The sequence below is a fragment of the Anomaloglossus baeobatrachus genome, chromosome 4 (genome assembly GCF_048569485.1).
Source record: "Anomaloglossus baeobatrachus isolate aAnoBae1 chromosome 4, aAnoBae1.hap1, whole genome shotgun sequence".
In the NCBI taxonomy this organism is placed as follows: Eukaryota; Metazoa; Chordata; class Amphibia; order Anura; family Aromobatidae; genus Anomaloglossus; species Anomaloglossus baeobatrachus.
The window spans coordinates 14,090,949-14,105,294 of NC_134356.1; the positions used below are offsets into that span (position 1 = coordinate 14,090,949).

At 35.8% G+C, this 14,346-nt stretch overlaps 1 pseudogene; it reads right to left on the reverse strand.

Moving 5' to 3' along the window:
• Positions 1 to 837: 837 nt before the first annotated feature.
• The window catches only part of LOC142302210 (E3 ubiquitin/ISG15 ligase TRIM25-like), a 26,812-nt pseudogene continuing 13,303 nt past the window's right edge, over positions 838 to 14,346 (reverse strand).

The following is a 14,346-nucleotide window of genomic DNA, read 5'->3' on the forward strand; positions in this document are numbered from 1 at the left end:
TTCATTACCCCGTTGCCACTGCATCATGGCAATCGGGAAGGGCTGTGATACGCCGGGACTGTCGCATCTAATGAATGCGACAGTCTCGGGGCAGCGCTGGCTCATATTCTTGGCTATGGGAGGAAGGGAGCAATAACCATGGCCCTCGCCCTCCCCAGCCTGTGAATACCAGCCCCCCACTGTGTGTTTACCTTGGTCGGGCGGTAAAAATATAGTGGAGCTCACGCTTTTTTTTTTTTTAGATGTAGATTATGTGTCAGTGTATTATATATGTATGTATCTGTATGTGCAAAACACAGGGTAGTGATGAACATTACCGCAGGTATACCGTGGCTATACCGCACATCATTTGCTACCTGCGGTATACCTGCGGTATTTCGCAATTACATTACAGTGAATGGAGTGAATACCGCAGGTACCTGCAGAAAAGAAGTGACATACACACTTTCTCAAGAAATTTTCTCAACAAATTCTGCAGAAAGAATGTTCTTGAGAAAAAAAACGCAGCGTGCGCACAGCCATTTTTTTTCCCATAGGTTTTGCTGGGAAATGTCTGCAGAAAGATAACAAACATTTCTTAAGAAATTTCTGCAGCAAAACCGCAGTGTGCGCACAAGGCCTAAAAGGAATTTCTATATGGTGGGAAATTGTTCTGAGGAGCACGAGCAGAATAATCTATCGGCTATTGTAATTGTTATTTGGAAAAACAAGTGAATAACGGTAAAAGATGCGACAAAAACATTTCATATAAAAACACCCCTAAGGAAACAAATCCTTCATGAAGATCGTCCCACTGGCGGAATGTTTCACCAATCATGTATTCTGCTCCCTGTGATGTCACCAGTTACTGGGTAGAATTCTCCTTCGATGCTGGTTCCTCACAGCTGCTCTTCCTGATATCTTTATAGAACCATCACATACCCACAAGGCACCATGAAGGGGCTCGGAGAAGGCGGCAGTGAAGGTGTGTAAGTGTCTGATGGGGTCACACAGCGCATAAAAGGACAGCTGCCCGGCCTCATAATCCAGACAGATCCGGACTCTATCACTGGAGATCTGCTGAGGTAACTGGATCTCATTACTGTGATGTCTCACTGAACACTGATTATTATGCACCTGCCTGCCAAATAAACCCCAGGACTTGTTATTATCTCCAATGTATGACTCCTCTCCCCTCCTGTCTATACTGGGGTAACACATCCCCACCCTCCACAATACTGACCCACTGATCTCCACATCCCAGTAATGGCGTCCTGAGGTAAATCCCCTCCTGCTCATCACCTGAGGATAACTCTGGAATCTCTCTGCTGTTTCTGGACGATTCTGTGTTATTCCTGTGCAGGTCGCAGTTTTAGGTCATCTGATATAAGCAGATTATTACCAGCCGTGTTTACATCCAGTAATATGTCTGCAGGATCCTCACCATAGATCCCTCCCTCCATTACCTTCTCCCGAACACCCCAAGTTCTGGCTATTACATCACGACCCCATATTTTATACCTGAAAAATGTGAATCTTGAGTGTAATTGGTCACAGATCGGGCAATAGAGGGTTGTGCTGTAATTTCTTTTGTTCTTTTAGGTGAAATGGTCTGTAGAAATGTCATTATATCACGGAAACCTGCATCTAACATCCCTCTAATTATATCCACATCTATATCATGTGTGTTATGTCCCCCTGTGTCCTCATCACCTCCATCATGTTCCCCTGTGTCCTCATCACCGCCATCATGTCCCCCTGTGTCCTCATCACCTCCATCATGTCCTCCTGTGTCCTCATCACCTCCATCATGTCCTCCTGTGTCCTCATCACCTCCATCATATCCTCCTGTGTCCTCATCACCTCCATCATGTCCTCCTGTGTCCTCATCACCTCCGTCCTCCTCAGAACCACACAAGTCACCGGTGTCTGGATTAGAGTTGAACGCGGTTCGCGGTTCGAGGTTCTCCAGTTCTAGGCTCGAGTGATTTTGGGGGCTGTTCGAGATCGAACTAGAACTCGAGCTTTTTGCAAAAGCTCGATAGTTCTAGATACGTTCGAGAACGGTTCTAGCAGCAAAAAGCAGGGCTTTTTACAGCTACAGTGTGCAGGAGCCATCGCTGGCAGCCTGCCAGAAGCTGGTAACCAAGATAAACATCGGGTATCCAAGCAAAGCGCTTTGGTTAGTAACCCGATGTTTATCCTAGTTACGTGCAGGAAGCCCACACTTCCCCGCTCAGCTCGCTCCGCTCCCTCCTGCCCGCGGCATGTACACATACATACACACACACACACACACACACACACACATACACACACACCCCGCTCGGCTTACCTGCGGTGATGAAGTCCCGCCATCCCGACCTCAGCGCTGTCACTGTCCTCCATGGCCGCCGCTTGTCACATCACCTCTCGCTTCCGACCCGAGACTGACTAGCGGTGACGTCACGGGCCTCTCGCGATACTTGGTGTGAAGGCGCCGGTCATTGAACTCAGTGACAGGGGCTGTCAGTGTGCTGGAGATCAGCGCAGGTAATGTACCTCGCTGACAGCAGCACTTGTCATGCCCTGCAGTGACCTGGGCTGACCCATTGATGTTAGCTCAGGTCACTGCACTGCTCTCCCAGCCAATGGGGAACATCCTGCTCTTCATTGACTGGGACAGTGTGGATCGTCATGGGAACCCCTTGGATTACAGCAGACCTGGATTTGTTTTTCATTCTAATAAATTGGTTAAAGAGGGAATGTTTTGGGGAGTGTTTTTTCAAATAAAAATGTGTTTGTCGTCTATTTTTTTTTTATTACTGACTGGGTTGGTGATGTCGGGTATCTGATAGACGCCTGACCTCACCAACCCCAGGGCTTGATGCCAGGTGACATTACACATCTGGTATTAACCCCATATATTACCCCGTTTGCCACCGCACCAGGGCGCGGGATGAGCTGGGGCGAAGCACCAGGATTGGCGCATCTAATGGATGCGCCACTTCTGGGGCGGCTGCGTCCTGCTATTTTTAGGCTGGGGAGAGTCCAATAACCATGGACCTCCCTAGTCTGAGAATATCAGGCCCCAGCTGTCTGCTTTACCTTGGCTGGTGATCCAATTTTGGGGGACCCCTACGTGTTTTTTTTTTAATTATTTATTTAATTTAAAATAACAGCGTGGGGTGCCCTCAGTTTTGGATTACCAGCCAAGGTGAGGTTGCCAGCTGTGGTCTGCAGGCTGCAGCCATCTGCTTTACCCTAGCTGGCTACAAAACTAGGGGGAACCCTACGTCATTTTTTTTTCATTTTTTTGGCTAAATACAAAGCTAAGCACCCCTTAGTGCCACATGAAAGGCACCAAAGGGTGCTCCACTTTTTCTCCACTTTTTCTCCATTTTTTCTCCACTTTTTCTACATTTTCTTCTCCACTTTTTCTCCACTTTTTCTCCACTTTTTCTCCATTTTTTCTCCACTTTTTCTCCATTTTTTTCTCCACTTTTTCTCCATTTTTTCTCCACTTTTTCTCCACTTTTTCTCCACTTTTTCTCCACTTTTTCTCCACTTTTTCTCCATTTTTTTCTCCACTTTTTCACCACTTTTTCTCCACTTTTTCTCCATTTTTTTCTCCACTTTTTCTCCACTTTTTCTCCATTTTTTTCTCCACTTTTTCTCCACTTTTTCTACATTTTTTTTCTCCATTTTTTCTCCACTTTTTCTCCACTTTTTCTCCACTTTTTCTCCACTTTTTCTCCATTTTTTTCTCCACTTTTTCTCCATTTTTACTTCACTTTTTCTCCACTTTTTCTACATTTTTTTTCTCCATTTTTTCTCCACTTTTTCTCCACTTTTTCTCCACTTTTTCTCCACTTTTTCTCCACTTTTTCTCCATTTTTTTCTCCACTTTTTCTCCACTTTTTCTCCACTTTTTCTCCATTTTTTTCTCCACTTTTTCTCCACTTTTTCTCCACTTTTTCTCCATTTTTTCTCCACTTTTTCTCCACATTTTCTCTACTTTTTCTCCACTTTTTCTCCATTTTTTTCTCTACTTTTTCTCCACTTTTTCTCCACTTTTTCTCCATTTTTTTCTCCACTTTTTCTCCACTTTTTCTCCACTTTTTCTCCACTTTTTCTCCATTTTTTTCTCCACTTTTTCTCCACTTTTTCTCCATTTTTTTCTCCACTTTTTCTCCACTTTTTCTACATTTTTTTTCTACATTTTTTTCTCCACTTTTTCTCCATTTTTACTCCACTTTTTCTACATTTTTTTCTCCACTTTTTCTCCACTTTTTCTCCATTTTTTTCTCCACTTTTTCTCCACTTTTTCTCCACTTTTTCTCCATTTTTTTCTCCACTTTTTCTCCACTTTTTCTCCACTTTTTCTCCACTTTTTCTCCATTTTTTTCTCCACTTTTTCTCCACTTTTTCTCCATTTTTTTTCTCCACTTTTTCTCCACTTATTCTCCACTTTTTCTCCACTTATTCTCCTCTTTTTCTCCATTTTTTCTCCATTTTTTCTCCACTTTTTCTCCACTTTTTCTCCACTTTTTCTCCATTTTTTCTCCACTTTTTCTCCACTTTTTCTCCATTTTTTTCTCCACTTTTTCTCCACTTTTTCTCCATTTTTTTCTCCACTTTTTCTCCACTTTTTCTCCATTTTTTTCTCCACTTTTTCTACATTTTTTTTCTCCATTTTTTCTCCACTTTTTCTACATTTTTTTTCTCCACTTTTTCTCCACTTTTTCTCCACTTATTCTCCACTTTTTCTCCACTTTTTCTCCACTTATTCTCCTCTTTTTCTCCATTTTTTCTCCACTTTTTCTCCACTTTTTCTCCACTTTTTCTCCACTTTTTCTCCATTTTTTTCTCCATTTTTTCTCCACTTTTTCTCCACTTTTTCTCCATTTTTTTTTCTCCACTTTTTCTCCACTTTTTCTCCATTTTTTTCTCCACTTTTTCTCCACTTTTTCTCCATTTTTTTCTCCACTTTTTCTCCACTTTTTCTACATTTTTTTTCTACATTTTTTCTCCACTTTTTCTCCATTTTTACTCCACTTTTTCTCCACTTTTTCTACATTTTTTTCTCCACTTTTTCTCCACTTTTTCTCCATTTTTTTCTCCACTTTTTCTCCATTTTTTCTCCATTTTTACTCCACTTTTTCTCCACTTTTTCTACATTTTTTTCTCCACTTTTTCTCCACTTTTTCTCCATTTTTTTCTCCACTTTTTCTCCACTTTTTCTCCACTTTTTCGCCATTTTTTTCTCCACTTTTTCTCCACTTTTTCTCCACTTTTTCTCCATTTTTTTCTCCACTTTTTCTCCACTTTTTCTCCACTTTTTCTCCACTTTTTCTCCATTGTTTTCTCCACTTTTTCTCCACTTTTTCTCCATTTTTTTTTCCACTTTTTCTCCACTTTTTCTCCATTTTTTTCTCCATTTTTTTCTCCACTTTTTCTCCACTTTTTCTCCACTTTTTCTCCATTTTTTTCTCCACTTTTTCTCCACTTTTTCTCCACTTTTTCTCCACTTTTTCTCCATTGTTTTCTCCACTTTTTCTCCACTTTTTCTCCACTTTTTCTCCATTTTTTTTCCACTTTTTCTCCACTTTTTCTCCATTTTTTTCTCCACTTTTTCTCCACTTTTTCTCCACTTTTTCTCCATTTTTTTCTCCACTTTTTCTCCACTTTTTCTCCATTTTTTTCTCCACTTTTTCTCCACTTTTTCTCCACTTTTTCTCCACTTTTTCTCCATTTTTTTCTCCACTTTTTCTCCACTTTTTCTCCATTTTTTCTCCACTTTTTCTCCACTTTTTCTACATTTTTTTTCTCCATTTTTTCTCCACTTTTTCTCCATTTTTACTCCACTTTTTCTCCACATTTTCTCTACTTTTTCTCCACTTTTTCTCCATTTTTTTCTCCACTTTTTCTCCACTTTTTCTCCACTTTTTCTCCATTTTTTTCTCCACTTTTTCTCCACTTTTTCTCCACTTTTTCTCCACTTTTTCTCCACTTTTTCTCCATTTTTACTCCACTTTTTCTCCACTTTTTCTACATTTTTTCTCCACTTTTTCTCCACTTTTTCTCCATTTTTTTCTCCACTTTTTCTCCACTTTTTCTCCACTTTTTCTCCACTTTTTCTCCATTTTTTTCTCCACTTTTTCTCTACTTTTTCTCCACTTTTTCTCCATTTTTTTCTCCATTTTTTCTCCACTTTTTCTCCACTTTTTCTCCATTTTTTACTCCACTTTTTCTCCATTTTTTTCTCCACTTTTTCTCCACTTTTTCGCCATTTTTTTCTCCACTTTTTCTCCATTTTTTTCTCCACTTTTTCTCCACTTTTTCTCCACTTTTTCTCCACTTTTTCTCCATTGTTTTCTCCACTTTTTCTCCACTTTTTCTCCACTTTTTCTCCATTTTTTTTCCACTTTTTCTCCACTTTTTCTCCATTTTTTTCTCCACTTTTTCTCCACTTTTTCTCCACTTTTTCTCCATTTTTTTCTCCACTTTTTCTCCACTTTTTCTCCATTTTTTTCTCCACTTTTTCTCCACTTTTTCTCCACTTTTTCTCCACTTTTTCTCCATTTTTTTCTCCACTTTTTCTCCACTTTTTCTCCATTTTTTCTCCACTTTTTCTCCACTTTTTCTACATTTTTTTCTCCATTTTTTCTCCACTTTTTCTCCATTTTTACTCCACTTTTTCTCCACATTTTCTCTACTTTTTCTCCACTTTTTCTCCATTTTTTTCTCCACTTTTTCTCCACTTTTTCTCCACTTTTTCTCCATTTTTTTCTCCACTTTTTCTCCACTTTTTCTCCACTTTTTCTCCATTTTTTTTCTCCACTTTTTCTCTACTTTTTCTCCACTTTTTCTCCATTTTTTTCTCCATTTTTTCTCCATTTTTACTCCACTTTTTCTCTACTTTTTCTCCATTTTTTTCTCCACTTTTTCTCCATTTTTTTCTCCACTTTTTCTCCACTTTTTCTCCATTTTTTTCTCCACTTTTTCTCCATTTTTTTCTCCACTTTTTCTCCATTTTTTCTCCACTTTTTCTCCACTTTTTCTCCACTTTTTCTCCATTGTTTTCTCCACTTTTTCTCCACTTTTTCTCCATTTTTTTTCCCACTTTTTCTCCACTTTTTCTCCATTTTTTTTCTCCACTTTTTCTCCACTTTTTCTCCACTTTTTCTCCACTTTTTCTCCATTTTTTTCTCCACTTTTTCTCCATTTTTTTCTCCACTTTTTCTCCACTTTTTCTCCACTTTTTCTCCATTTTTTTTCTCCACTTTTTCTACACTTTTTCTCCACTTTTTCTCCATTTTTTTCTCCACTTTTTCTCCACTTTTTCTCCATTTTTTTCTCCACTTTTTCTCCATTTTTTTCTCCACTTTTTCTCCACTTTTTCTACATTTTTTTTCTCCATTTTTTCTCCACTTTTTCTCCACTTTTTCTCCACTTTTTCTCCATTTTTTTCTCCACTTTTTCTCCACTTTTTCTACATTTTTTTCTCCACTTTTTCTCCACTTTTTCTCCATTTTTTTCTCCACTTTTTCTCCACTTTTTCTCCACTTTTTCTCCACTTTTTCTCCATTTTTTTCTCCACTTTTTCTCCACTTTTTCTCCATTTTTTTCTCAACTTTTTCTCCACTTTTTCTCCACTTTTTCTCCATTTTTTTCTCCACTTTTTCTCCACATTTTCTCTACTTTTTCTCCACTTTTTCTTCTCCACTTTTTCTCCACTTTTTCTCCATTTTTTTCTCCACTTTTTCTCCACTTTTTCTCCACTTTTTCTCCACTTTTTCTCCACTTTTTCTCCATTTTTTTCTCCACTTTTTCTCCACTATTTCTCCTTTTTTTTCTCCACTTTTTCTCCACTTTTTCTCCATTTTTTCTCCACTTTTTCTCCACTTTTTCTCCACTTTTTCTCCATTTTTTCTCCACTTTTTCTCCATTTTTTTCTCCACTTTTTCTCCACTTTTTCTCCATTTTTTCTCCACTTTTTCTCCACTTTTTCTCCACTTTTTCTCCACTTTTTCTCCATTTTTTCTCCATTTTTTTCTCCACTTTTTCTCCACTTTTTCTCCACTTTTTCTCCATTTTTTTCTCCACTTTTTCTCCACTTTTTCTCCTCTTTTTCTCCATTTTTTCTCCACTTTTTCTCCACTTTTTCTCCACTTTTTCTCCATTTTTTTCTCCATTTTTTTCTCCACTTTTTCTCCACTTTTTCTCCATTTTTTTCTCCACTTTTTCACCACTTTTTCTCCACTTTTTCTCCATTTTTTTCTCCACTTTTTCTCCACTTTTTCTCCATTTTTTTCTCCACTTTTTCTCCACTTTTTCTACATTTTTTTTCTCCATTTTTTCTCCACTTTTTCTCCACTTTTTCTCCACTTTTTCTCCATTTTTTTCTCCACTTTTTCTCCATTTTTACTCCACTTTTTCTACATTTTTTTTCTCCATTTTTTCTCCACTTTTTCTCCACTTTTTCTCCACTTTTTCTCCACTTTTTCTCCACTTTTTCTCCATTTTTTTCTCCACTTTTTCTCCACTTTTTCTCCACTTTTTCTCCATTTTTTTCTCCACTTTTTCTCCACTTTTTCTCCACTTTTTCTCCATTTTTTCTCCACTTTTTCTCCACATTTTCTCTACTTTTTCTCCACTTTTTCTCCATTTTTTTCTCTACTTTTTCTCCACTTTTTCTCCACTTTTTCTCCATTTTTTTCTCCACTTTTTCTCCACTTTTTCTCCACTTTTTCTCCACTTTTTCTCCATTTTTTTCTCCACTTTTTCTCCACTTTTTCTCCATTTTTTTCTCCACTTTTTCTCCACTTTTTCTACATTTTTTTTCTACATTTTTTTCTCCACTTTTTCTCCATTTTTACTCCACTTTTTCTCCACTTTTTCTACATTTTTTTCTCCACTTTTTCTCCACTTTTTCTCCATTTTTTTCTCCACTTTTTCTCCACTTTTTCTCCACTTTTTCTCCATTTTTTTCTCCACTTTTTCTCCACTTTTTCTCCACTTTTTCTCCATTTTTTTCTCCACTTTTTCTCCACTTTTTCTCCATTTTTTTTCTCCACTTTTTCTCCACTTATTCTCCACTTTTTCTCCACTTATTCTCCTCTTTTTCTCCATTTTTTCTCCATTTTTTCTCCACTTTTTCTCCACTTTTTCTCCACTTTTTCTCCATTTTTTCTCCACTTTTTCTCCACTTTTTCTCCATTTTTTTCTCCACTTTTTCTCCACTTTTTCTCCATTTTTTTCTCCACTTTTTCTCCACTTTTTCTCCATTTTTTTCTCCACTTTTTCTACATTTTTTTTCTCCATTTTTTCTCCACTTTTTCTACATTTTTTTTCTCCATTTTTTCTCCACTTTTTCTCCACTTATTCTCCACTTTTTCTCCACTTTTTCTCCACTTATTCTCCTCTTTTTCTCCATTTTTTCTCCACTTTTTCTCCACTTTTTCTCCACTTTTTCTCCACTTTTTCTCCATTTTTTTCTCCATTTTTTCTCCACTTTTTCTCCACTTTTTCTCCATTTTTTTTCTCCACTTTTTCTCCACTTTTTCTCCATTTTTTTCTCCACTTTTTCTCCACTTTTTCTCCATTTTTTTCTCCACTTTTTCTCCACTTTTTCTACATTTTTTTTCTCCATTTTTTCTCCACTTTTTCTCCATTTTTACTCCACTTTTTCTCCACTTTTTCTACATTTTTTTCTCCACTTTTTCTCCACTTTTTCTCCATATTTTTCTCCACTTTTTCTCCATTTTTTCTCCATTTTTACTCCACTTTTTCTCCACTTTTTCTACATTTTTTTCTCCACTTTTTCTCCACTTTTTCTCCATTTTTTTCTCCACTTTTTCTCCACTTTTTCTCCACTTTTTCGCCATTTTTTTCTCCACTTTTTCTCCACTTTTTCTCCACTTTTTCTCCATTTTTTTCTCCACTTTTTCTCCACTTTTTCTCCACTTTTTCTCCACTTTTTCTCCATTGTTTTCTCCACTTTTTCTCCACTTTTTCTCCATTTTTTTTTCCACTTTTTCTCCACTTTTTCTCCATTTTTTTCTCCACTTTTTCTCCACTTTTTCTCCACTTTTTCTCCATTTTTTTCTCCATTTTTTTCTCCACTTTTCTCCACTTTTTCTCCACTTTTTCTCCACTTTTTCTCCATTGTTTTCTCCACTTTTTCTCCACTTTTTCTCCATTTTTTTTCCACTTTTTCTCCACTTTTTCTCCATTTTTTTCTCCACTTTTTCTCCACTTTTTCTCCACTTTTTCCTCCATTTTTTTCTCCACTTTCCACTTTCTCCATTTTCTCATTTTTCTCCACTTTTTCTCCACTTTTTCTCCACTTTTTCTCCACTTTTTCTCCATTTTTTTCTCCACTTTTTCTCCACTTTTTCTCCATTTTTTTCTCCCACTTTTTCTCCACTTTTTCTACATTTTTTTTCTCCATTTTTTCTCCACTTTTTCTCCATTTTTACTCCACTTTTTCTCCACATTTTCTCTACTTTTTCTCCACTTTTTCTCCATTTTTTCTCCACTTTTTCTCCACTTTTTCTCCACTTTTTCTCCATTTTTTTCTCCACTTTTTCTCCACTTTTTCTCCACTTTTTCTCCACTTTTTCTCCATTTTTACTCCACTTTTTCTCCACTTTTTCTACATTTTTTCTCCACTTTTTCTCCACTTTTTCTCCATTTTTTTCTCCACTTTTTCTCCACTTTTTCTCCACTTTTTCTCCACTTTTTCTCCATTTTTTTCTCCACTTTTTCTCTACTTTTTCTCCACTTTTTCTCCATTTTTTTCTCCATTTTTTCTCCACTTTTTCTCCACTTTTTCTCCATTTTTTACTCCACTTTTTTCTCCATTTTTTTCTCCACTTTTTCTCCACTTTTTCGCCATTTTTTTCTCCACTTTTTCTCCATTTTTTTCTCCACTTTTTCTCCACTTTTTCTCCACTTTTTCTCCACTTTTTCTCCATTGTTTTCTCCACTTTTTCTCCACTTTTTCTCCACTTTTTCTCCATTTTTTTTCCACTTTTTCTCCACTTTTTCTCCATTTTTTTCTCCACTTTTTCTCTACTTTTTCTCCACTTTTTCTCCATTTTTTTCTCCACTTTTTCTCCACTTTTTCTCCATTTTTTTCTCCACTTTTTCTCCACTTTTTCTCCACTTTTTCTCCACTTTTTCTCCATTTTTTTCTCCACTTTTTCTCCACTTTTTCTCCATTTTTTCTCCACTTTTTCTCCACTTTTTCTACATTTTTTTCTCCATTTTTTCTCCACTTTTTCTCCATTTTTACTCACTTTTTCTCCACATTTTCTCTACTTTTTCTCCACTTTTTCTCCATTTTTTCTCCACTTTTTCTCCACTTTTTCTCCACTTTTTCTCCATTTTTTTCTCTCACTTTTTCTCCACTTTTTCTCCACTTTTTCTCCACTTTTTCTCCATTTTTTTCTCCACTTTTTCTCCACTTTTTCTCCATTTTTTTCTCCACTTTTCTCCACTTTTTCTACATTTTTTTTCTCTATTTTTTTCTCCACTTTTTCTCCCATTTTTACTCCACTTTTTCTCCACTTTTTCTACATATTTTCTCCACTTTTTCTCCACTTTTTCTCCATTTTTTTCTCCACTTTTTCTCCACTTTTTCTCCACTTTTTCTCCATTTTTTTCTCCACTTTTTCTCCACTTTTTCTCCATTTTTTTTCTCCACTTTTTCTCCACTTTTTCTCCACTTATTCTCCACTTTTTCTCCACTTTTTCTCCACTTATTCTCCTCTTTTTCTCCATTTTTTCTCCACTTTTTCTCCACTTTTTCTCCACTTTTTCTCCACTTTTTCTCCACTTTTTTCTCCATTTTTTTCCTCCATTTTTTCTCCACTTTTTCTCCACTTTTTCTCCATTTTTTTCTCCACTTTTTCTCCACTTTTTCTCCATTTTTTTCTCCACTTTTTCTCCACTTTTTCTCCAATTTTTCTCCATTTTTTTCTCCACTTTTTCTCCACTTTTTCTACATTTTTTTTCTCCATTTTTTCTCCACTTTTTCTCCATTTTTACTCCACTTTTTCTCCACTTTTTCTACATTTTTTTCTCCCACTTTTTCTCCACTTTTTCTCCATTTTTTTCTCCACTTTTTCTCCATTTTTACTCCACTTTTTCTCCACTTTTTCTACATTTTTTTCTCCCCTTTTTCTCCACTTTTTCTCCATTTTTTTCTCCACTTTTTCTCCACTTTTTCTCCACTTTTTCGCCATTTTTTTCTCCACTTTTTCTCCACTTTTTCTCCACTTTTTCTCCATTTTTTTCTCCACTTTTTCTCCACTTTTTCTCCACTTTTTCTCCACTTTTTCTCCATTGTTTTCTCCACTTTTTCTCCACTTTTTCTCCATTTTTTTCTCCACTTTTTCTCCACTTTTTCTCCACTTTTTCTCCACTTTTTCTCCATTTTTTTTCTCCACTTTTTCGCCACTTTTTCTCCACTTTTTCTCCATTTTTTTCTCCACTTTTTCTCCACTTTTTCTCCACTTTTTCTCCATTTTTTTCTCCACTTTTTCTCCATTTTTTCTCCACTTTTTCTCCACTTTTTCTACATTTTTTTTCTCCTTTTTTTCTCCACTTTTTCTCCATTTTTACTCCACTTTTTCTACATTTTTTTCTCCACTTTTTCTCCACTTTTTCTCCATTTTTTTCTCCACTTTTTCTCCACTTTTTCTCCATTTTTTTCTCCACTTTTTCTCCACTTTTTCTCCACTTTTTCTCCACTTTTTCTCCATTTTTTTTCTCCACTTTTTCTCTACTTTTTCTCCACTTTTTCTCCATTTTTTTTCTCCATTTTTTCTCCATTTTTACTCCACTTTTTCTCTACTTTTTCTCCATTTTTTTCTCCACTTTTTCTCCATTTTTTTCTCCACTTTTTCTCCACTTTTTCTCCATTTTTTTCTCCACTTTTTCTCCCATTTTTTTCTCCACTTTTTCTCCATTTTTTCTCCACTTTTTCTCTACTTTTTCTCCACTTTTTCTCCATTTTTTTCTCCACTTTTTCTCCACTTTTTCTCCATTTTTTCTCCACTTTTTTCTCCACTTTTTCTACATTTTTTTCTCCATTTTTTCTCCACTTTTTCTCCATTTTTACTCCACTTTTTTCTACATTTTTTTCTCCACTTTTTCTCCATTTTTTTCTCCACTTTTTCTCCACTTTTTCTCCACTTTTTCTACATTTTTTTTCTCCACTTTTTCTCCACTTTTTCTCCACTTTTTCTCCATTTTTTTCTCCACTTTTTCTCCACTTTTTCTCCATTTTTACTCCACTTTTTCTCCACTTTTTCTACATTTTTTTCTCCACTTTTTCTCCACTTTTTCTCCATTTTTTTCTCCACTTTTTCTCCACTTTTTCTCCACTTTTTCTCCATTTTTTCTCTACTTTTTCTCTACTTTTTCTCCACTTTTTCTCCATTTTTTTCTCCATTTTTTCTCCATTTTTACTCCACTTTTTCTCCACTTTTTTCTCCATTTTTTTCTCCACTTTTTTTCCATTTTTTTCTCCACTTTTTCTACATTTTTTTTCTCCATTTTTTCTCCACTTTTTCTCCACTTTTTCTCCACTTTTTCTCCACTTTTTCTCCACTTTTTCTCCACTTTTTCTACATTTTTTTCTCCACTTTTTCTCCACTTTTTCTCCATTTTTACTCCACTTTTCTCCAATTTTTCTACATTTTTTTTCTCCACTTTTTCTCCACTTTTTCTCCATTTTTTTTCTTTACTTTTTCTCCACTTTTTCTCCACTTTTTCTCCACTTTTTCTCCATTTTTTTCTCCACTTTTTCTCTACTTTTTCTCCACTTTTTCTCCATTTTTTTCTCCATTTTTTCTCCACTTTTTCTCCACTTTTTCTCCATTTTTTTCTCACACTTTTTCTCCATTTTTTTCTCCACTTTTTCTCCACTTTTTCTCCATTTTTTTCTCCACTTTTTCTCCATTTTTTTCTCCACTTTTTCTCCACTTTTTCTCCACTTTTTCTCCATTTTTTTTCCACTTTTTCTCCACTTTTTCTCCATTTTTTTCTCCACTTTTTCTCCACTTTTTCTCCACTTTTTCTCCATTTTTTCTCCACTTTTTCTCCACTTTTTCTCCACTTTTTCTCCATTTTTTTCTCCATTTTTTCTCCACTTTTTTCTCCACTTTTTCTCCATTTTTTTCTCCACTTTTTCTCCACTTTTTCTCCATTTTTTTCTCCACTTTTTCTCCACTTTTTCTCCAATTTTTCTCCATTTTTTTCTCCACTTTTTCTCCACTTTTTCTACATTTTTTTTCTCCATTTTTTCTCCACTTTTTCTCCATTTTTACTCCACTTTTTCTACATTTTTTTCTTCCACTTTTTCTCCACTTTTTC